This window comes from Phyllobates terribilis, unplaced genomic scaffold (assembly GCF_046119375.1).
Source record: "Phyllobates terribilis strain yellow unplaced genomic scaffold, ASM4611937v1 Scaffold_4__5_contigs__length_816908805, whole genome shotgun sequence".
NCBI lineage: Eukaryota > Metazoa > Chordata > Amphibia > Anura > Dendrobatidae > Phyllobates > Phyllobates terribilis.
In genome coordinates this window covers 87,487,100-87,510,096 of record NW_027362764.1, presented here as the reverse complement: position 1 = coordinate 87,510,096, position 22,997 = coordinate 87,487,100, and positions in this window count along the sequence as shown.

Genomic DNA, 22,997 nt, shown 5'->3' with positions numbered 1-22,997 from the left:
TGGGAGGGGGCCAATATTCATGGCTCCCTTCCTGGGCTATTAATATCAGCCCCCAGCTGTCTGCCTAGCCTTTGCTAGCTATTAAATTAGGGGGGACCCCACGTCATTTTTTTGGGGGGGTCCCCCATTTTAATAGCTAGTAAAGGCTATGTATTCAGCTGGGGGCTCATATTAGTAGCCTGGGAAGCTCCGTGGGTATTACCCCCTTCCCAGGCTTCAAACATCTGCCCCAGCCGTCTGCTTAACCTCCGCTAGAGACTAAAATTAAGGGGAACCCCACGCCAATTTTTTTTAATAATAAATCCTTTATTTTAATACTAAATGACAAGTACAGTAACCAACACTATCACTGTACTTCATATATATGTGACTGACATGTTTCTATCTATCTAATCTATGCGTGAAGCTCTATTCTGTCTGTTATAAATTGTCGGGTACCGCTGCTGAATTGCCGGCCGGCTTTTTTAAAGAGATGGTGCACGAAAACACTATTATATTTTTTAATAAATCCTTTACACTAAATGACAAGTACAGTAAGCAACACTGTCACTGTACTTCATATATATGTGACTGACATGTTTCTATCTATCTAATCTATGTGTGATGCTCTATTCCTTCATGTCTAAATTGTCGGGTACCGGTGTATGCCGCTGCTGAATTGCCGGCCGGCTTTTTTAAAGAAAGCGTCTTCTGAGCAGTTTGTCAGCTTTTGGACACCTTTGAAGGTGTTTTCTATGTGTTCCTATGTGTTTTTGTTTGCCTGCCATTGGTTTTAACGGTGTTCGACGGTGTTCTAAGGTGTTCGACGAACAGTTCGACGAACAGTTCCTCGAACATCCCGGTGTTCGACGAACCGAACCGAACCCGAACACTACGGGGGTGGCTCAACACTAATGGTGAAGACATTTAGTTACCTAAGAGAACATAAGTCATCCATCTCCAAGAGTAACGTTCGGGACCTTGTGCCAAAACTCATACCTTGTAAGAGCTGAAAAGCCTAGAAGTTCTCTTAAAACATAAACTTGGATGAAAGATGAAATTACAGACATAGAATTCAGCTTACATCATCACATCCCAGATTTAATGCAATTGTACCATCACCAAAATAGCAAATAAGAGCTGGAGCATTTTATTCAATGGGCAAGTAGTTTATAAGAAAATATATTTCACTATATAAAATAACCTCGTAAGACCTTCAAAATTATACTTGCCGTCTCTACAAAGAAAGCACTTGGGAGGGATATACATTTGTGATGTGCAATCTTTGGCCCTCAACATCGGCAATGTTCACGCCAGTCTTGATGAGGGGGTGCCTGATTCATTAAGGGGCACATAAATTAGACAAGCTGTGGCGTTATGCCCCCATCACACCCAAGCTCCCACATTTTGGCAGAGCTGGACGAAATTGGCGTGAACATTACAAAAGTCCAACATTTTTGCAATGCGCAAACATTATGAAATTTTCAAAGCGATTTATGACAGAATTCTGGCATAATTTCTTTGATGAATTGAGGCGTTTGTCTATAACCACACACTTTTTTGAGGCCAAGCCTCTGCATTTTTCTTTCCTACTTCTCAATGCTTTGTCCCCCACCTTCTGCATTAAGGAAGCTCCCTAAGTTGTTTCAGGGCCTGGGAGCTTTGCTGACTGTTTAATGAGTCTGGGAGGTCTTCCTCTGCCTATTTTTGGAACCTGGGAGATATTCTGTAAGACTCTAGAAATATATTCTATACCGAACATGCTCTAATAGACTGAGAGCCATTACAGCCTTACCTGCTACTGCTCCAGGCAGCCACTTCTACCTTTGTCACCAAGTGGTGGCACATTTACTCTGCAGGCGGCACTGGCAATGGAGGGGGTAACAACACCAGCATCACTGGGTGATGCAGACACTGTCCGGCCAAGTGTATTGCTATAATTGGTACTTGTGGTGCTGGCAAGCCAGGGAGTGTATGTTTCTGAAGATTAGCAAGTCTAGGTATGGGGAAGAACCACTCCCTATTTAAACTCCTTGCAGACTGTTGGGACCTGCTATTTATAGGAGTATACTGATCCTAGTTTCTTACCCGTTTATCTTTGCTATCTTCCCTGACCTTGATTTTACCAGTTGCTGTGCCTGGACTGATTTAACCCTTCAATTGCCATAGCGTTCCAGAGTAAAACATACCCGGCTGCAATCATGAAACCAGTTTCTGATTCATTTTGCCTGTGGTTTAAGCAGCATATGTACTGTTTTTCCACTGACTATAATGCTTAAAAAAAAAAAGATTTTGTTTGCATTTTAGAAGGTAAAGTAGTGCTATGCCCCCTAGAAAAAGTTTCCCACCAGACTGATAGCCACTGATGTGTTCTTCTGTAAATTGATAAACAGACATTTGTATGAGCAAAGTCCTCTCCATTTTATTATATTTGCTTAGTTCCTCTAGTCTTCTGCTCCGGCCATCATATGGTACTTTGGTTCCATCTAGTGGTTCTCTGAGATATTACAGCTACATTGCTTTTGCAAGTATTGTACATACTCTTGTGTTCTGAAGGAGATTCCTATTAATAATGTAGTGATGTATAGTATATCTCACCTTAAAATGTGTTGTATGTGGCATATTCACTATATCTGCATAATGATAAACGTCAAACAGTTAAACATTTCCAATTCTCTTTGTAGAAGCCTTATCATTCACAACATTTTTGGTAGTATAAAAAAACATGTGGTCTGCTTTGGTTAATTTAGTGTTTTGTTACCTAAGTCAATATAAGTGTAATGTATCACTTGTACGAAGAAGCCTAAAACTTTCAGGCCCTTAAGTTATGGAGTGTGCCAATGATTAACTCCTTTACAATCATCCTGAAGGGTCTCAGTTTTTTTTCCTACAAGGTTCACAGGCACTTAACGGTGTATTATCATCTCAGAAATGTGTGACACATATGATATGTAACTAGTATCTGGTAGACCGTAGATGCTATAAATGTCTGATAGCTGCTTGCTCAACAAGGAACTCCCATAATAAGTGAATGGAGCTGCTCATACCCAACCATCTGCGCAATACAAAGCCATTCCTCAAAAATGGACCTGCAACTATCAGACATTTATGGCATATCTTGTTAATATGCCATATACACACGTGTCAAAATTGTTGGTACCCCTCGTTTAATGAAAGAAAAACCCACAATGGTCACAGAAATAACTGTGAAAGTCAGACATTGCTTTTCAACCCTGCTTCCACAGAATTAAAAAAAAAATTAAACTCATGAAATAGGCCGGGACAGAAATGATGGTACTCTTAACTCTTACAACCCAAGGTGGTTTGCACGTTAATGACCGGGCCAATTTTTACAATTCTGACCACTGTCACTTTATGAGATAATTACGCTGGAACGCTTCAACGTTCCCCCTGATTCTGAGATTGTTTTTTCATGACATATTGTACTTCATGATTGTGGTAAAATTTCTTCGATATCACTTGCGTTTATTTGTGAAAAAAACGGACATTTGGCAAAAATTTTGAAAATTTTGTAATTTTCAAAATTTGAATTTTTATGCCTTTAAATCAGAGAGGTATGTCACACAAAATAGTTAATAAATAACATTTCCCACATGTCTACTTTACATCAGCACAATTTCGGAAACACATTTTTTTTTTATTAGGGTGCTAACTTTATTAGGGAGCTAACCCAACTTATAATGGTTAAAAGTTGACCAGCGATTTCTCATTTTTCCAACAAAATTTACAAAACCATTTTTTTAGGGACCACATCAAATTTGAAGTCACTTTGAGGGGTCTTTATGACAGAAAATACCCAAAAGTGACACCATTCTAAAAACTGCACCCCTCAAGGTGCTCAAAACCACATTCAAGAACTTTATTAACCCTTCAGGTGCTTCACAGGAATTTTTGGAATGTGGAAGAAAAAAATTAACATTTAACTTTTTTCACAAAAATGTTACTTTAGACCCAATTTTTTTTACTTTTGCAGGGGTAACAGGAAAAAATGGACCCCAAAATTTGTTGTGCAATTTCCGCTGGGCACGCAGATACCCCATATGTGGGGAAAAACCACTGTTTGGGTGCACGGCAGGGCTCGGAAGGGAAGGAGCGCCATTTGACTTTTTGAATGTAAAATTTGCTTGAATAACTAGCGGACGCCATGTTGCGTTTGGGGAGCCCCTGATGTGCCTAAACAGTGGAAACCCCCCACAAGTGACACCATTCTGGAAACTAGACCCCTTAGGGAACTTATCTAGATGTGTGGTGAGCACCTTGAACCCCCAGGTGCTTCACAGAAGTTTATAATATTGAGCCGTAAAAATTACATTTTCACATTTTTCCCATAAAAATGTTTTTCAGCCCCCAATTTTGCATTTTCATAAGGATAACAGAACAAATTGCACCATGCAGTTTGTTGTGCAATTTCTCCTGAGTAAGCAGATACCCCACATGTGGGGGAAAACCACTGCTTGGGCGCATGGCAGGGTTCGGAAGGGAAGGAGCTCCATTTGACTTTTTGATTGTAAAATTTGCTTGAATAATAATGAGCGGACGCCATGTTGCGTTTGGAGAGCCCCTGATGTGCCTAAACAGTGGAAACCACCCACAAATGACACCATTTTGGAAACTAGACCCCTCAGGGAACTTATCTAGATGTGTGGTGAGCTCCCTGAACCCCCAAGTCCTTTACAGAAGTTTATAACATGGAGCCGTGAAAATAAAAAAATCTAACTTTTTCCACAAAAATTATGTTTTAGCCCCAATTTTTTTATTTTCACAATGGTAAGAGGAGAAAATGGACCCCAAAAACTTTTGTGCAATTTCTCCTGAGTACGCCAATACCCCATATGTGGGGAAAATATAGTGTTTGGGCGCACGGCAGAGTTCAGAAGGGAAGGAGCACTGTGAATTTTTGAACGCAAAATTGGCTGGAATCGAGAGCGGACGCCATGTCGTGTTTGGAGAGCCCCTGATGTGCCGAAATAGTGGAAACCCCCCACAAGTGACCTCATTTTGGAAACTACACCCCTCAAGGATTTTATCAAGGGGTATAGTGAACATTTTGAACCCAGAGGTACGACACAGAATTTGATAACATTAGGTCATCATATTGAATAAGTTGTCATTAGTCTTGAGCGCAAGTGCTCGCTACTTGAGTTTGCATCGGGTACTCGGGAATGCACCATGTATCAAGGGTGCTCGAGTCCCCGCCCGCATGTTTCACGGTTATTAGACACCCAAAAAAAACATGCGGGGATCGCTCGTGCATGGCAGGCAATCCCCGCAAGGCTTTTTTGGCCGCGAAGCATATGAGGCGGAGACTCGAGCATGTCACTCGAGCACCCACGATACTCAATGCATACCCAAGTACCCGATGCAAACTCAAGTAGCGAGCACTTGCGCTCAACACTAGTTGCCATATCGTCATCTTTTTTTTTTTTACTTTTCAAAAAAATCCCAACCCTAACCCTAGCCCAACCCTAACCCCAACCCTAACCCTAGCCCAACCCTAACCCCAACCCCAAACCTAACCCTAGCCAAACCCTAACCGCAACCCTAACCCTAGCCCAACCCTAACCCTGACCCTAACCCCAACCCCAACCCTAACCCCAACCCTAACCCTAGCACAACCATAGCCCAACCCTAACCCTAGCCCAACCCTAACCCTAGCCCAATCCTAACCCTAGCCCAACCCTAACCCCAACCCTAACCCCAACCCTAACCCCAACCCTAGCCCTAGCCCAACCCTAGCCCAACCCCAACCCTAACCCAACCCTAACCCCAACCCTAACCCTAGCCCAACCCTAACCCCAACCCTAACCCTAGCACAACCCTAACCCCAACCCTAACCCCAACGCCAACCCTAACCCGAGAGTTTATTTTTTACGCCATTCCTCGTGCAGTATAAGTGATTAGACTACACTATTCTTTGGGTCGGTGCGACTACAGAGATACCAGAATCATATGGGGTTTTTATGATTGACAGGTGTCACACACTAAAAGACGCATTGTTTTGTAAAATCTAGTTTTTGCATCGCCATATTTTGAGAGCTCTAATTTTTCCATATTTTAGCCAACAGAGTCATGTGACTTCTTGTTTTTTGCGGGATGAGTTGACGTTTTTATTGGTGCCATTTTCAGGCACGTGACATTTTTTGATCGCTTTCTATTCCAATTTTTGGGAGGCAGAATAAACAAAAAACAACAATTCAGGAATTGTTTTCTTTTTAATTTTTTTATTCTGCTCCGCGTGTGGTAAAATTGATAAGGCAGCTTTATTCTTCGGGTCAGTACGTTTACAGCGGTACCACATTTATATCGTTTTTCTATGTTTTGGCGCTTTTACATAATAAAAGCAATTTTATAGAAAAAATTATTTTTTTGCATCGCTTTATTCTGAGAGCTATAACTTTTTTATTTTTCAGCTGATGGAGCTGTATGGCGGCTTGTTTTTTGTGGGACAAGATGACATTTTCAGCGGTACCATTTTTATTTATATTCGTCTTTTTGATCACGCGTTATTTCATTTTTTGTTTGGCGGTATGATGATAAAGCATTGTTTTTTGCTTCGTTTTTTATTTTTATTTTTTACCGGGTTCACTGAAGGGGTTAACTAGTGCGACAATTTTATAGGTCAGGTCGTTCCGGACGCGGCGATACCAAATATGTGTACTTTTATTGTTTTGTTTTTTTCATAATGATATTTATTGATGGGTACATTATATTTTTATTTTTGGTGGATTATTTTTTTTATTTTCTTTTTTTATATTTTTACAATTTTTTTTTTTTTCACTTTCTGACAGTTTTTTTACTTTTATACTTTGTCCCACTATTGAACTTTCACTTTTTTATTCTTATCGCCTGCATAGCACAGGAATGGAGAAGCATACCTGTGCTATGCAGGCTGTCAGCGCTGCACAGGGAGAAGATAGTTTGGTCATGCACTGCGCACGACCAAAAAAATCTTCCTGCTGTCTGGTGACCCGGATGTTGGCATGACGACATCGGGTCGTCATGCCAACATCCGGGATGCCACGGCAGACAGCGCTGGAGTCCGGAAGAGGAGGTGAGTATTGCGATCACCTCCCCTTGCCACCGCAATGCTGCAATCAGCTGACACCCGGTGGCGATCAAGCCCGCACAGCCTGTGTGCGCGTGCGATCGCAATGATGTATTATTACGTATCAGGCTCTTAAAGCCCAGGGCGCAGATACGTAATAATACATCTTGGGCTTTAAAGTGGTTAACTTAATATTTTGTTGAACAACCTTTTGAGGCAATCACTGCAATTAAGTGATTCCTGTAACTGTCAATGAGACTTCTGCACCTCTCGACAGGTATTTTGGCCCACTCCTCACGAGTAGAGATGAGCGGTGTTCGACTCAAACTGTTCGCCAATCTCAAATTTGAACTGTTTTGGGCGGTGTTCGAGTCGTTCGACGAACTCGAACGATTTGCAAAAAATTCGGCTGTCGAGGTTATGTTCTATAACTGTTCGTGCACCAAAAGCGTAACTGGATTTTTTCACAGTAATACTGTTAATTAGTGATGAGCGAGCATGCTCGCCACTGCTCGGTACTCACCCGAGCATCTCAGTACTCGAGATGCTCGGAGCTCGCCGAGTACTTTCGAGATGCTCAGGCGGGAGCTCGGGTCCCCGTCCTGCATGTCTGGCGCTAATTAGAGCACCAATCATGGAGGGATTGTCTGTCACTCACTGTAATGCCACAGCCATGGTGGTTGTGGCATTACAGTGGTTGCCCAAATCAATGGGAACAGTGTTCACAGTGAAACATGAAAAGCCGGCAATTCAGCAGCGGCATACACCGGTACTGACAATTTAGAACAGAAAGAATAGAGCATCACACATAGATTAGATAGATAGAAACATGTCAGTCACGTATATAATAAGTACAGTGACAGTGTTGGTTACTGTACTTGTCATTTAGTATTAAAATAAAGGATTTATTAAATAAAAATAATAGTGTTTTCACGCACCCGTCTCTTTAAAAAGGTTGGCCGGCAATTCATCATCGGTACCCGACAATTTAGAACAGAAAGAATAGAGCATCACACATAGATTAGATAGATAGAAACATGTCAGTCACATATATAATAAGTACAGTGACAGTGTTGGTTACTGTACTTGTCATTTAGTATTAAAATAAAGGATTTATTAAATAAAAATAATAGTGTTTTCACGCACCCGTCTCTTTAAAAAGGTTGGCCGGCAATTCATCATCGGTACCCGACAATTTAGAACAGAAAGAATAGAGCATCACACATAGATTAGATAGATAGAAACATGTCAGTCACATATATAATAAGTACAGTGACAGTGTTGGTTACTGTACTTGTCATTTAGTGTTAAAATAAAGGATTTATTAAAAAAAAATTGGCGTGGGGTTCCCCGTAATTTTAGTCTCTAGCGGAGGTTAAGCAGACGGCTGGGGCAGATGTTTGAAGCCTGGGAAGGGGGTAATACCCACGGAGCTTCCCAGGCTACTAATATCAGCCCCCAGCTGAATACCTAGCCTTTACTAGCTATTAAAAAGGGAGACCCCCCAAAAAATGACGTGGGGTCCCCCCTATTTTACCTATTTTAATAGCTAGTAAAGGCTAGGCAGACAGCTGGGGGCTGATATTAATAGCCCAGGAAGGGAGCCATGAATATTGGCCCCCTCCCAGGCTAGAAAGACCAGCCGTCAGCTGCCCCAGAAATGGCGCATCCATAGGATGTGCCAATTCTGGCACTTAGCCTTGCTCTTCCCACTGCCCTGTAGCGGTGGCAGTGGGGTAATAGGGTTGGGGTTGATGTCAGCTTATAATGCCAGCTGACATCAAGCCCAGGTTAGTAATGGAGAGGTGTCTATAAGACACCCCCATTACTAACCCCATAGTGAAAGTTAAAAAAAACACAAACACCCAGAATAAAGTCCTTTAATTTAAATAATTGGCCATCTTGTACAATGGCCAACGTTCGGGCTATCATCGGACTATCCATATCTTCTGACCAACCCACCGGTTCCAGAACCACCTCCACACCTTTCAATTTTCTGTGTGTCCCTACCGGCATCAACACAAGCTTCTCTTGACCCGGGGCGATCACAACAGCAGATCCGAGTGGGACATACACCACTCCCACCGTTCTTCCTTCTGCCGAACTTTTCTGAATACCACACGAACGGACCACCTGCTGAAGGGCTCTCTGAGTGGCTTTGTGGGGTGTCGCCCGTTTCCAATACCTCATATGAAGGGAATCCAGTTCTCTCAGGATATTCATTCCGAGAACCACTGGGAGGTTCGGCCTCGCCTGTGTCTTCACGAGTACCACTCTTTTGGTTCTGGGAATGAATATCCTGAGAGAGCTGGATTCCCTTCTGCTTGAGCGCGATGGTCCGAGGTATTGGAAACGGGCGACACCCCACAAAGCCACTAGCCCTTCGACTTCACCAAAATGTAACAACCGTAACGCCAGTCGTACATATGTGAGGATGAGATACGGCGCTGCTATAAATGACCACGATATGGTACCAAACAAACTTCTTTTTATAACTTGCAATAGATAACAGTATTTCACTTCCAAACAAAGTATGGGCCACGACAGCCAAAAAAAACCCACAAGATACAATTTATGCTGCCTGAGAGGTCCCAAGTGCCCGCTTCACGGACAGGAGAAGGAACTATCCCCAGACTGTACCACTCCCACCATATCCGGTACAGGGCCTACCCGTAGTTCTACCGTGACCGTGACACGTGGTTCTCTCAGGAATACAATCTTACACCCTCCTTCCGCCTAAATTACAAAAGATTCCAGGTACCCTGTTTTCCCCTTGATATATATTTACACGATTAATCACTTGTATCAACACATTTACACAGTACACTGTCCTCTTTGCGAGCACTCAGAGCGGACGCCCAGACAGAATATCCTCAAACAGAAAACTGAACTTGTTATTCTGACGTCCGGCCACAAGATTTAATCAGCTTCCTAGGTCACCAAATTCTCTGGTACAGGTATAGGTGAAGATTCAGATTAGTCCCAGTAATATTTCACGGTGCTATCCTATGGCATTCACGTTCACCGGAGTTTAGAAATACTGGAGCTCACACAGCCTCCATCAGTCCATCTGTAATCTCAGTAACCGGAATGTTCTTTGAGATGCTGCGAATCCTATCTAACTCTCCCTACCTATCTAAACAGTAGGTGACCGGTCACACATCTAAGTTTACTCATGGAGCCGCTTTCACTGGATCACACCGTCCAATTTGGATCACTTCAAGCTCCCAAATCTCCTGTCTAAGGCAGCACGTCTCCACACAAAATCACCGCAGGAAAAACGACCTTTATTTCTCCTTCCTGTTTTCAGTGTTTTCTTCTCTTGTACATCGGTGACCTCTAGTGGCCGAACTAAGTTACTGCGGCATCATATCTTATAACAGAAAACATTAACATACTACACTTTTACAAGATCATTTACAGCTTCCTATGTTACAGAATTGCAATTGTGACATGCAGAAGTAATGCTGTTGCAGAGTGTGACATGCAGAAGTAGTGCTGTTGTTTTAAAAGCATTCAGCAACTGTTAGCAGTAACACAAGCACATGAGACAGGAAGTGTTGTGCTCCAGGGGGATTGTGGGGAAGTTGTTTACTGTCTGGCTGGAGCCAAAGAGAAAGGTGGTGTGTGTGTTCTGCATCTGACAGAAGCTCCCTGCAAGTGAAAAGGATTCAAGTCAGGAATGAAGCTAAGCACAGGTCAGGTAGAGTTCCTAAACTAGCAGTGCAGAGTATTGTCAAGCAGAAAGATAAGGACTGTAAGAAATGGTGTCACCGGGATCATCTCCCTCAGCAAACCCCCCCCCCCTCCATCTCACTGTGCTGTAAAGAATGCTGTGTTCATTAATGTGCCTTTTCATTAGAGCTGTGCCGTCCTGTACTACTGGGAAGACTGTGAACTGCTGTGCTGCTAAGGAAACTGTACTGTTTGTCACTGGAGCCTGTTGCTCATAAGATTTAACTTGCACTGGCTGTGCAGCTTCTTATTAAATGCTACTGTTCTACCGTTTATGAGGACTCTTGTCAAGTGTGTCTAGTCAGCAAGTGAAACAACCTACGTGTCTGTGCCTGAGGGTCAGTACCCCTGTGTGCCTGAGAGAAGCTGCAGCATATGGTCTATGGTCGCCCTGAGTAATGGCTCCACCAGGATTCCAAAGAATTCATGTAACCTCTCTAGCCCCTATCTGAACCTAGCACCGTGTGTGTAACATTGGTGGCCCGTACAGAGAGTCATGAGTGGGAATTAGCATGTAGAGGGAGAACAGGAAAAGTATCTGGAAAAACACAGCAGCACATCACCTCAACTCAACTCTGCTACACCAGTTAAAGGGGACCAGCCCTAAAGAAAACTCACTAGCAGCAATGGATGTGGAAATACAAATGGACAGAATTAGTGAGCTGCTTCTTCAGTTAACCTGTGAAGAGTTGAGAACAGTTGCAGAACATATAAAGATGTCAGAAGAACAGATTTCTAAAGCACACAACCGCAGGCAACTGTTAGCTGCCATTAATGCAAAAATAGATGAGCTGGGGAGAAAGAAGCTGAAGACGTCATGGGGACATTCTTCCAGGAACTAACACAGTTTCTAACCTGGCTGAAGTTGGAGGATGGAGAGGCGGCACCAATTACCAAAAGCAGGAATCTCCGTCTACAAACTGAACTACAGGAATTGAAACAACAATCCAAAGCCCTAACAACAGCCCTGCAGGAATCGACCAAAACCTCTGAACGGGTGATAGACTCAGACAGGATCTTTAACCTGCTCGGGTTAGATAAATCAGGGAGACAGTCCTCTCTAACACCACAAATCACCATAAGAAAAGAATTCAAGATCCTGGGACAGATTGGAGTGTGTGAACAGAAGGAGAGACTGTTTTATATGAACTTGTTGCACCAGATTGATGCAAGCTTACAGAAAGGCTACCAGCCAGATGAGATTGTTGAGAGGGTGGTGAAAGAGATCAGCCCAGGACTGAACCTCCGTAGTATGCTAGAAATGAAGAGTCAACTGACCTTGCAACAGCTGAAGATGATTTCCACCGACTTATTAACCTCTCACAGAAAAATAATGAATCACCCCAAAGTTTCTTGTTCAGAGCAATTGAACTAAAGGATAGACTGTTGTTTGCATCCAGAGATGTAGAAGCAGAAAAGAAGTTTGATGCTGGACTAGTCCAGAAGAAGTTCTTGAGATCATTGGGAACAGGGTTAATCAGCAAGGACATCAAGTTGCAGCTGAAACCGTACCTAGAAGATCCTGGCATTCTGGAGGAAGTCTTAATTGAAAAAATGAATGAGGCAGCTAGTTTGGAGTCAGAGAGCGAACAGAAGTTAAAGAAAGGCTCTGCTTCTAAAATCAACAAAATGAGTCAGGTGAAGTTGGAGACCCCCAGTGACCTTAAATCACCAACAAAAGAGAGAACCGCCAGCGCTGACTGGGAGGAAGTAATAGGAGAACGGCAAGCCTATTTGATTGAGCTGAAAAGGTTGTTTCATTCCAGGCCAGAACTTGTATCCCTCAGACCCAGTAGTGGGTTCCAAAACAGAAGATACCCGGCTTGTGACGCATGCTGTTCATCAAATCAGAGTACGGTGTGTGTCCACTGTCTAAGATGTGGTGAGAAAGAACATTATGTCAAGGAATGCCAATGGTCACGGTTGTTTGGGTTAAAAGACAGGAGGTTGCCAGTGCGGGGCGACTGGTAACCGCGACACAGAGGAGGCCCCAGAAGCAAATCCAAATCTCACCAAACCCCAGAACGGCGCATGAGGTTAAAGGCTGCGTCAGTACTATCCCCAAGTGTGTTCGCATCTACAATAGCTGCAAGAGAGACAGGGCATCAGTTACTTAATGCCCAGGGCGGAGGTCAAACAATGTACTCCTGGGAGGAGGATTCCTCGGTCAGTAAAGATAGCCTCATCAGCCTAATTGGTGAAAGGTGCTTTATACAGTGCCAGCTAGATGGACTCCTGGTAAAAGCACTGTGGGACACAGGAGCCCAAGCGAGCCTTTTAAATGAAGAATGGAGAAGGCGCTACCTGCCATATACCTGCCTTCAGTTGCTAAAAGAACTCTTAAGATCAGTGGAACTCCACGGCAAAGCTGTCAACCAGACCGAAATCCCTTTCATAGGCTGGGTGGAAGTGACTTTCCAATTGAGGGCCACAAAGAACATCAACACCATTGAGCTTTTGGTACCTTTTCTTGTGACCAGTGATCAGAACGTGGCGGAGGATCCTATCCTGGGTTATAATGTAATCAGTGAGGTCATCACGAAACACAAGTCAGGGACGCTGGTGGTGGATGCAATTGCCACATCACTTGCCATACCCAAAGCCGTGGCGGAAAATGTGATTCATAGAGTAAAGAAAGTACAGAATACAATGGACCTAAAAGAAGTCAAGGTAGGCTGGCGCCCAGCCATCATCCCTGCAAACCAAATGGTGGGGTGAGGTGTGGAGTCCGAGTACAACCGGGAAGAAAAACCCAGAAAAGACTGGTCATGCCAAAAGACTCCTCAGAACTTCCGGAAGGCCTAGTTCAAGGAGAGACTGTACTTACAATTCCTACTGGTGGGTTTGTTCAAGTGACAGTACCGGTGATGAATACTACGAAACACGAAATTAGACTGGATCCAAAGACTGTGTTAGGTCACATTGAAACCGTTAAAACGGTATATCCAGCCAGTGTGAGACCCGCCCAGGGGTCTACAGTGAATTCAGTCTCCCCACCAAGAAACAGGAGTTGCCCAGGGGAAGAAATTGCATGACCCACCTCGGAGTCCTGGGATCCCCCAGTACCTCTCTAACAGTTGTGTGCTGAAGATCGAGCGGTAGCAAAACAGATGCTGAGAGAAGAGTGTCATGCATTTGACTCGTCCCTGGGCCGCGGGGCACTCGGATCCGGGCAGTAGGGAAACGATGGGAGTAGTAGTGGCAACCCGGTTCCGTGGCTCAGGGTGGTCAGGCCAGTGGTAGTCCGTTATGTGCTGTTGACTATGTCCGACTACGCCACCCGTGGATTTGCGGTCATTAGGAACCGCCGCTGCAAGGCAGACCGCTGGGGCTGATGATGTATGCAGCTGGGATGGTGTGACTCCCCACGGGAAGAGTGCGGCCCCAGGGCAGTATAATGGAAGATGGGGGTGATGGTGTAGGGCGTCCCAGTACCGTTAGTGCTGGAGGAGCAAAGGAGCACACAGACAACAGGTTGCAGTCCAGGGTCTTTACTAAAACAGGTAAACTGACCCATAAACAGTCCCGGCTAGGAGGGGACCTGGATGTCTGAGAGCAATTGGGAGATTGGCCCTGGTCAGGGTGAGGGTGTAAGCCTACCGTGCTTTCTGCGCTCCTTCTGGCTATCTCCTCCTGATAGGGTAACAGCCCACGTTTCCGAGCTTTCCGTGTACTCTCGCCTGTATGGCCTGCGACGTGGGTTCCTTTCTGCTCCCGGCCTGGTACGGCTTTACTGGTCCCTTCTGTTGTGGCAGAGCCTCCAGGCTTCTTAGGCCAAGGAATATACAGTCCCCTGCGGACTGGTTATCTGCGGTAGGATGTGGAATCCTCCCAGCCTCAGACACCAAAGTCTGGTAAATTAAGTCCTTTATCTGCCAAGACAGGCTCACTTCGCCTCTTGTCTCTGGCTTGTGGCTCTCCTCCTGCCACACTTCCTCTTAGGTGCAATACAACTTTCTGTCCCTGCTCTGCTCCGGGACACGTCTCAGTACTGAGACAGGTCATCCAGTTCTCACTAACCCTGCCCCCAGCACCAGCTTTTATATGGGCAGCCTGCTCCCCACATACTGGCCTGAGACAGGAGGTACTGCATGCTAATGTTCCCCTGACTAGAGAACCTCCCCCTTGCTCTCAGACACAGCTTTATTACATTTTGTGGCATCCACGCCAGGGTGACACATTCCCCCCTAGTAAAATTTAGTACTCTGGGACTAAACAATAAACAAAGACAATATGCATAACCATAAAACATTATCAGGAAAGTGACGCACAAATTGAGTTCTTAAGGTCACAGTGTGGTCTGTGACCGGGTGTCCATATCACCAACACAACGGGGAGCCTTAACCAGGTGGGGGTTTGTCCTACCCCAAGTCTTTTACAGTCTTAGTTCATCCCTTGGTTAGGCTCCGAACGCAGTCCATACAAGGTCCCGGTTATAAAAAAGTCCATAACCTGTGAGTCCTTACGGTAGCTGCAAGAAACTGAAACACAGAATTACCAAACATGCATGTAACTTGGCAAACAATTCAACATTTAGCAACAGGGTTATTTACAATCTTAGTGCATCCTATATTTTCCAGCGAGCGGGTATCTGCCCCTTTGTGCTCCTGGTTGACCTACGTAGCCCACTGTCTGGTGGTGGACCGACCTGGCTTTCCCCACTAGCGTTAGGGGTACAGCTACCAGCTGGGTGTACAGGTAGGGCAGGCAGCTGTCTGCGGGTCCTTTGGCTTACCGCAGGCATGGCAGGCTCACTGTCAGCAGAGGGTTGACTCTCCTGGGCTGCTGGTACAGGCTCTTCTGCCTCTGGAACTGCTGGCTCCTCTTCACCTTCCGACTCTGGTGTTGGTTGTTGCTGTGCCGGTTGCAGGAAATGTAGGACGGGTACCACTATGGCATCATTTATGCGAGTCCAGGACTGAGGGAACTCTCCGAGAATGGTGCTGATCATTTCTTCCTTGTCCTCTGCGGGTTCAAGGTCACTCTGATCCTCTTCTGCACTACGGAGTTGCTCGGGGCACCCTTTGAGGTCGTCTCTGGAGACCGTACTAGTGGTTTCTCCTCCGTCCTTGGTGATCACGCACACCTTCGGGTTGTCGTGATCAGACTGCAGTACGGTGTAGGGTTCCCTTTCCCACTGGTCGTCCAACTTATGTAGCCTTCTCTTCCGCTTCAGGACCTGCTCACCAGGTTCTAGGGGACCAGCATAGGCGTGTTGGTTGAAGAGTCTTTCTTGCCTTTCTCTCACCTGGGCCAGGCTCTTCTCCATACTCTCCTGTACCTTCTTGTACTGCAGTTGCCTTTCCGTATCCCAGTCCGCATCCGGGGAGGTGTCCACAGGTGTTAGGACTCCCATCTCCAGGTCTACGGGCAGCTTACCTGGTCTGGCTCGCATCAGGTAAGCCGGGGTGCAGTTTGTAGCATTCACCGGGATATGATTGTATAAGTCTATCAGGTACAGCAGTTTTTCTGGCCACAGGCTGCGTTCCTCCAGGGGTAACGTCTTCAGGAGATCAATGACTATATTGTTCATTTTCTCACACATCCCATTGGTTTGTGGGTGGTAAGGCGTTGTCCGAATCTTCTTACAGCCATAGAGGTTGCAGAACTCTTGGAAGATTTCAGCTTCGAACGCTGGACCCTGGTCTGTCAGGACCTGTTCCGGATACCCGTGTGGACGGCAGAAGTATTGCTGGAAGGCTCTGGCCGCTGTTTGGGCTGTCCAGTCCTTTACCGGGACCACCACTAGAAAACGGGAATAGTGGTCCACGATTGTCAGGGCATAGATGTATCTTGACCGGCTTGGAGCCAGTTTGACGTGGTCCAGAGCTACCAGCTCAAGAGGCTGCGTGGTGACGATGGGCCTCAAGGGTGTCTTCTGGCTGGCACGGTCCTTCCTCCTTAGGTGACAAGGACCACAGTCTCTGCACCACTTCTCTACAGCCCCTCTCATGCCGACCCAAAAGAACCGTCCTCTTAGCAGGAACTCCAGTTTCTTCCAACCGAAGTGCCCCGCTCTGTCATGGTAAGCCCCCAGGACCATAGCTGCATCCCGCCTTGGAACCACGACTTGCCAGGTCAGCTCGTGCGTCCGGTGGTTGACAGTCCTTCTGCACAGCTTGCCTTCGTAGAGGAACAGCTTGCTCTTCTCTTTTCATAGCTGCTTGGCTTCCTCTGGAGCATCCGGATCCATGCGGGCATCTTCCTGGGTCAGCAGATCTTTCACTAGGCGGATGGCAGGGTCACTATCTTGGGTCTCGGCCCAGCTGTGGTGAGGTAGGGGATTGATCATCACGGTTGTTAGATCCTCCTCCTTCACGCGGTGGGAGTATTGAGCGGCTCCATACCGGTGAAATGCGGGGAGTTCTACCTCCTCCAGCTCTTCTGGGTCTTCGTCACCTTCAGGTAAGTGAGGCATTCTCGATAGGGCGTCAGCGTTGGCATTGGTTTTGCCTGCCCGGTACTTGATCACGAAGTCATAGTTGGAGAGACGGGCCATCCACTGCTGTTCCAGGGCACCAAGTCTTGCATTGTCTAGGTGTGTTAATGGGTTGTTGTCCGTGTACACCGTGAACTTTGCGGAGGCCAGGTAATGCTTGAAGCGTTCCGTCACGGCCCACACCACCGCCAAGAATTCTAGCTTGAAGGAGCTGTAATTCTCCAGGTCCCTCTCGGTGGGCCTCAGCTTCCGGCTGGCATACGCGATCACCCTTTCTCTGCCTTGTTGGTTTTGGGACAGTATGGCTCCCAGTCCCACATTACTGGCGTCTGTGTGGAGAATAAAAGGCTGGCCATAGTCAGGGTAGGCCAGGATCTCATCCCCCGTGAGGGCCATCTTCAACTGGCGGAAGGACTCCTCTTCTGGTTTATCCCACTTGAAGGGTGGCTTTTGACTTCTGGACTTAGACTGTCCGATCAGGAGGTCCTGCATAGGAGCTGCCATCTTAGTGAACCCGGGGATGAACCTTCGGTAGTAGCCTACCAACCCGAGGAACTGTCTCACCTCTTTGATGTTCGAGGGGCTTGGCCAGCTCTTGATTGCCGTGACCTTGTCAGGGTCGGGGGCCACTCCTTCCGCGCTTACCACGTGCCCTAGGTACTGGACCTTTTGTTTCAGCAGGTGACACTTCGATGGTTTCACCTTCAGGCCATAGCCTGCCAGGGCTTCGAACACCTCAGCCAGGTGCTTTAGATGGTCCTCGTAAGTCTTCGAATAGACGATCACGTCGTCCAGGTAAAGGAGGACCGTCTCGAAGTTTCGGTGCCCTAGACAGCATTCCATCAGCCTCTGGAAGGTCCCTGGTGCGTTGCAGAGCCCGAAGGGCATACAGTTGAACTCACTCAGTCCCATCGGGGTGGTGAAGGCGGTCTTCTCCTTGTCAGCCTCTGCCACAGGAACCTGCCAGTACCCGCTAGTAAGGTCTAAAGTAGAAAAGAAGTTAGCCGATTTTAGTGTAGCTAAAGACTCCTCTATTCTAGGCAGCGGATATGCGTCTTTGTGGGTGATACGGTTGATTTGTCTATAGTCCACGCACATTCTCATGGTGCCGTCTTTCTTTTTTACCAGAACCAGGGGGGCTGCCCAGGGGCTACAGCTATCTCTAATGACCCCAGCTTCTTTCATTTCCCGCAGCATACCCTTGGCGTTCTGATAATGTGCAGGGGGTACAGACCTGTGTCTCTCTTTTATTGGTGGGTGGCTCCCTGTGGGGATATGGTGTTCTATCCCTTTTACTCTGCCGAAGTCTAGCGGGTGCTTACTAAAGACTCTCTCGTACTCCTGTACCACCCGGTAGACTCCTTGTTTTTGGTGCATGGGAGTGGAGTCAGCACCCACATGGAGTTTCTGGCACCAGTCCTCCTTTTGTTTCTGGGAGCCATTACCCTCAGCCTGAGGAGATGGAGGCAAGGGTTCCACGGCCTCAGTTCACATTGCTTGGTTTTTTGTCTTGTTTGCATTCTGTGCAATTTAAGGGTGTGGCATCCCCTTTGTTGAGCTGATTAGTATATATGTAGCTTACCACGGGCCTAGGTGGTCTGGAGTTGGGACCCGATCCTATTTGTCTACCCTTTTATATGCATTACTTCAACTTTGATATACAGTAAGGTTTTTAATATAGGCAGTATAGGTACCGTCCCAATTTAGGGTCACCTTGCCGCTGGTGGGACGGCTTGTATACTTTTTTTGATCAAAAATAGTTCACTAAGTACCCTATATTTATTATGCAACTTTGCTTTACATTTATATATAATGATGGTAGGGTATGAGATATATTTTTGTCTTTTGTAGGTTTTGCTTCTTTTTGCTAGTGTGAACATGCTCCTATTTCTTGCATGTCTACCATCTTAGACCTCAGTTCACATTGCTTGTTTTTTTGTCTTGTTTGCATTCTGTGCAATTTAAGGGTGTGGCATCCCCTTTGTTGAGCTGATTAGTATATATGTAGCTTACCACGGGCCTAGGTGGTCTGGAGTTGGGACCCGATCCTATTTGTCTACCCTTTTATATGCATTACTTCAACTTTGATATACAGTAAGGTTTTTAATATAGGCAGTATAGGTACCGTCCCAATTTAGGGTCACCTTGCCGCTGGTGGGACGGCTTGTATACTTTTTTTGATCAAAAATAGTTCACTAAGTACCCTATATTTATTATGCAACTTTGCTTTACATTTATATATAATGATGGTAGGGTATGAGATATATTTTTTTTTTGTAGGTTTTGCTTCTTTTTGCTAGTGTGAACATGCTCCTATTTCTTGCATGTCTACCATCTTAGACCTCAGTTCACATTGCTTGGTTTTTTGTCTTGTTTGCATTCTGTGCAATTTAAGGGTGTGGCATCCCCTTTGTTGAGCTGATTAGTATATATGTAGCTTACCACGGGCCTAGGTGGTCTGGAGTTGGGACCCGATCCTATTTGTCTACCCTTTTATATGCATTACTTCAACTTTGATATACAGTAAGGTTTTTAATATAGGCAGTATAGGTACCGTCCCAATTTAGGGTCACCTTGCCGCTGGTGGGACGGCTTGTATACTTTTTTTTGATCAAAAATAGTTCACTAAGTACCCTATATTTATTATGCAACTTTGCTTTACATTTATATATAATGATGGTAGGGTATGAGATATATTTTTGTCTTTTGTAGGTTTTGCTTCTTTTTGCTAGTGTGAACATGCTCCTATTTCTTGCATGTCTACCATCTTAGACCTCAGTTCACATTGCTTGGTTTTTTGTCTTGTTTGCATTCTGTGCAATTTAAGGGTGTGGCATCCCCTTTGTTGAGCTGATTAGTATATATGTAGCTTACCACGGGCCTAGGTGGTCTGGAGTTGGGACCCGATCCTATTTGTCTACCCTTTTATATGCATTACTTCAACTTTGATATACAGTAAGGTTTTTAATATAGGCAGTATAGGTACCGTCCCAATTTAGGGTCACCTTGCCGCTGGTGGGACGGCTTGTATACTTTTTTTGATCAAAAATAGTTCACTAAGTACCCTATATTTATTATGCAACTTTGCTTTACATTTATATATAATGATGGTAGGGTATGAGATATATTTTTGTCTTTTGTAGGTTTTGCTTCTTTTTGCTAGTGTGAACATGCTCCTATTTCTTGCATGTCTACCATCTTAGACTTCAGTTCACATTGCTTGGTTTTTTGTCTTGTTTGCATTCTGTGCAATTTAAGGGTGTGGCATCCCCTTTGTTGAGCTGATTAGTATATATGTAGCTTACCACGGGCCTAGGTGGTCTGGAGTTGGGACGCGATCCTATTTGTCTACCCTTTTATATGCATTACTTCAACTTTGATATACAGTAAGGTTTTTAATATAGGCAGTATAGGTACCGTCCCAATTTAGGGTCACCTTGCCGCTGGTGGGACGGCTTGTATACTTTTTTTTGATCAAAAATAGTTCACTAAGTACCCTATATTTATTATGCAACTTTGCTTTACATTTATATATAATGATGGTAGGGTATGAGATATATTTTTTTCTTTTGTAGGTTTTGCTTCTTTTTGCTAGTGTGAACATGCTCCTATTTCTTGCATGTCTACCATCTTAGACCTCAGTTCACATTGCTTGGTTTTTTGTCTTGTTTGCATTCTGTGCAATTTAAGGGTGTGGCATCCCCTTTGTTGAGCTGATTAGTATATATGTAGCTTACCACGGGCCTAGGTGGTCTGGAGTTGGGACCCGATCCTATTTGTCTACCCTTTTATATGCATTACTTCAACTTTGATATACAGTAAGGTTTTTAATATAGGCAGTATAGGTACCGTCCCAATTTAGGGTCACCTTGCCGCTGGTGGGACGGCTTGTATACTTTTTTTGATCAAAAATAGTTCACTAAGTACCCTATATTTATTATGCAACTTTGCTTTACATTTATATATAATGATGGTAGGGTATGAGATATATTTTTGTCTTTTGTAGGTTTTGCTTCTTTTTGCTAGTGTGAACATGCTCCTATTTCTTGCATGTCTACCATCTTAGACCTCAGTTCACATTGCTTGGTTTTTTGTCTTGTTTGCATTCTGTGCAATTTAAGGGTGTGGCATCCCCTTTGTTGAGCTGATTAGTATATATGTAGCTTACCACGGGCCTAGGTGGTCTGGAGTTGGGACCCGATCCTATTTGTCTACCCTTTTATATGCATTACTTCAACTTTGATATACAGTAAGGTTTTTAATATAGGCAGTATAGGTACCGTCCCAATTTAGGGTCACCTTGCCGCTGGTGGGACGGCTTGTATACTTTTTTTGATCAAAAATAGTTCACTAAGTACCCTATATTTATTATGCAACTTTGCTTTACATTTATATATAATGATGGTAGGGTATGAGATATATTTTTGTCTTTTGTAGGTTTTGCTTCTTTTTGCTAGTGTGAACATGCTCCTATTTCTTGCATGTCTACCATCTTAGACCTCAGTTCACATTGCTTGTTTTTTTGTCTTGTTTGCATTCTGTGCAATTTAAGGGTGTGGCATCCCCTTTGTTGAGCTGATTAGTATATATGTAGCTTACCACGGGCCTAGGTGGTCTGGAGTTGGGACCCGATCCTATTTGTCTACCCTTTTATATGCATTACTTCAACTTTGATATACAGTAAGGTTTTTAATATAGGCAGTATAGGTACCGTCCCAATTTAGGGTCACCTTGCCGCTGGTGGGACGGCTTGTATACTTTTTTTGATCAAAAATAGTTCACTAAGTACCCTATATTTATTATGCAACTTTGCTTTACATTTATATATAATGATGGTAGGGTATGAGATATATTTTTTTTTTGTAGGTTTTGCTTCTTTTTGCTAGTGTGAACATGCTCCTATTTCTTGCATGTCTACCATCTTAGACCTCAGTTCACATTGCTTGGTTTTTTGTCTTGTTTGCATTCTGTGCAATTTAAGGGTGTGGCATCCCCTTTGTTGAGCTGATTAGTATATATGTAGCTTACCACGGGCCTAGGTGGTCTGGAGTTGGGACCCGATCCTATTTGTCTACCCTTTTATATGCATTACTTCAACTTTGATATACAGTAAGGTTTTTAATATAGGCAGTATAGGTACCGTCCCAATTTAGGGTCACCTTGCCGCTGGTGGGACGGCTTGTATACTTTTTTTTGATCAAAAATAGTTCACTAAGTACCCTATATTTATTATGCAACTTTGCTTTACATTTATATATAATGATGGTAGGGTATGAGATATATTTTTGTCTTTTGTAGGTTTTGCTTCTTTTTGCTAGTGTGAACATGCTCCTATTTCTTGCATGTCTACCATCTTAGACCTCAGTTCACATTGCTTGGTTTTTTGTCTTGTTTGCATTCTGTGCAATTTAAGGGTGTGGCATCCCCTTTGTTGAGCTGATTAGTATATATGTAGCTTACCACGGGCCTAGGTGGTCTGGAGTTGGGACCCGATCCTATTTGTCTACCCTTTTATATGCATTACTTCAACTTTGATATACAGTAAGGTTTTTAATATAGGCAGTATAGGTACCGTCCCAATTTAGGGTCACCTTGCCGCTGGTGGGACGGCTTGTATACTTTTTTTGATCAAAAATAGTTCACTAAGTACCCTATATTTATTATGCAACTTTGCTTTACATTTATATATAATGATGGTAGGGTATGAGATATATTTTTGTCTTTTGTAGGTTTTGCTTCTTTTTGCTAGTGTGAACATGCTCCTATTTCTTGCATGTC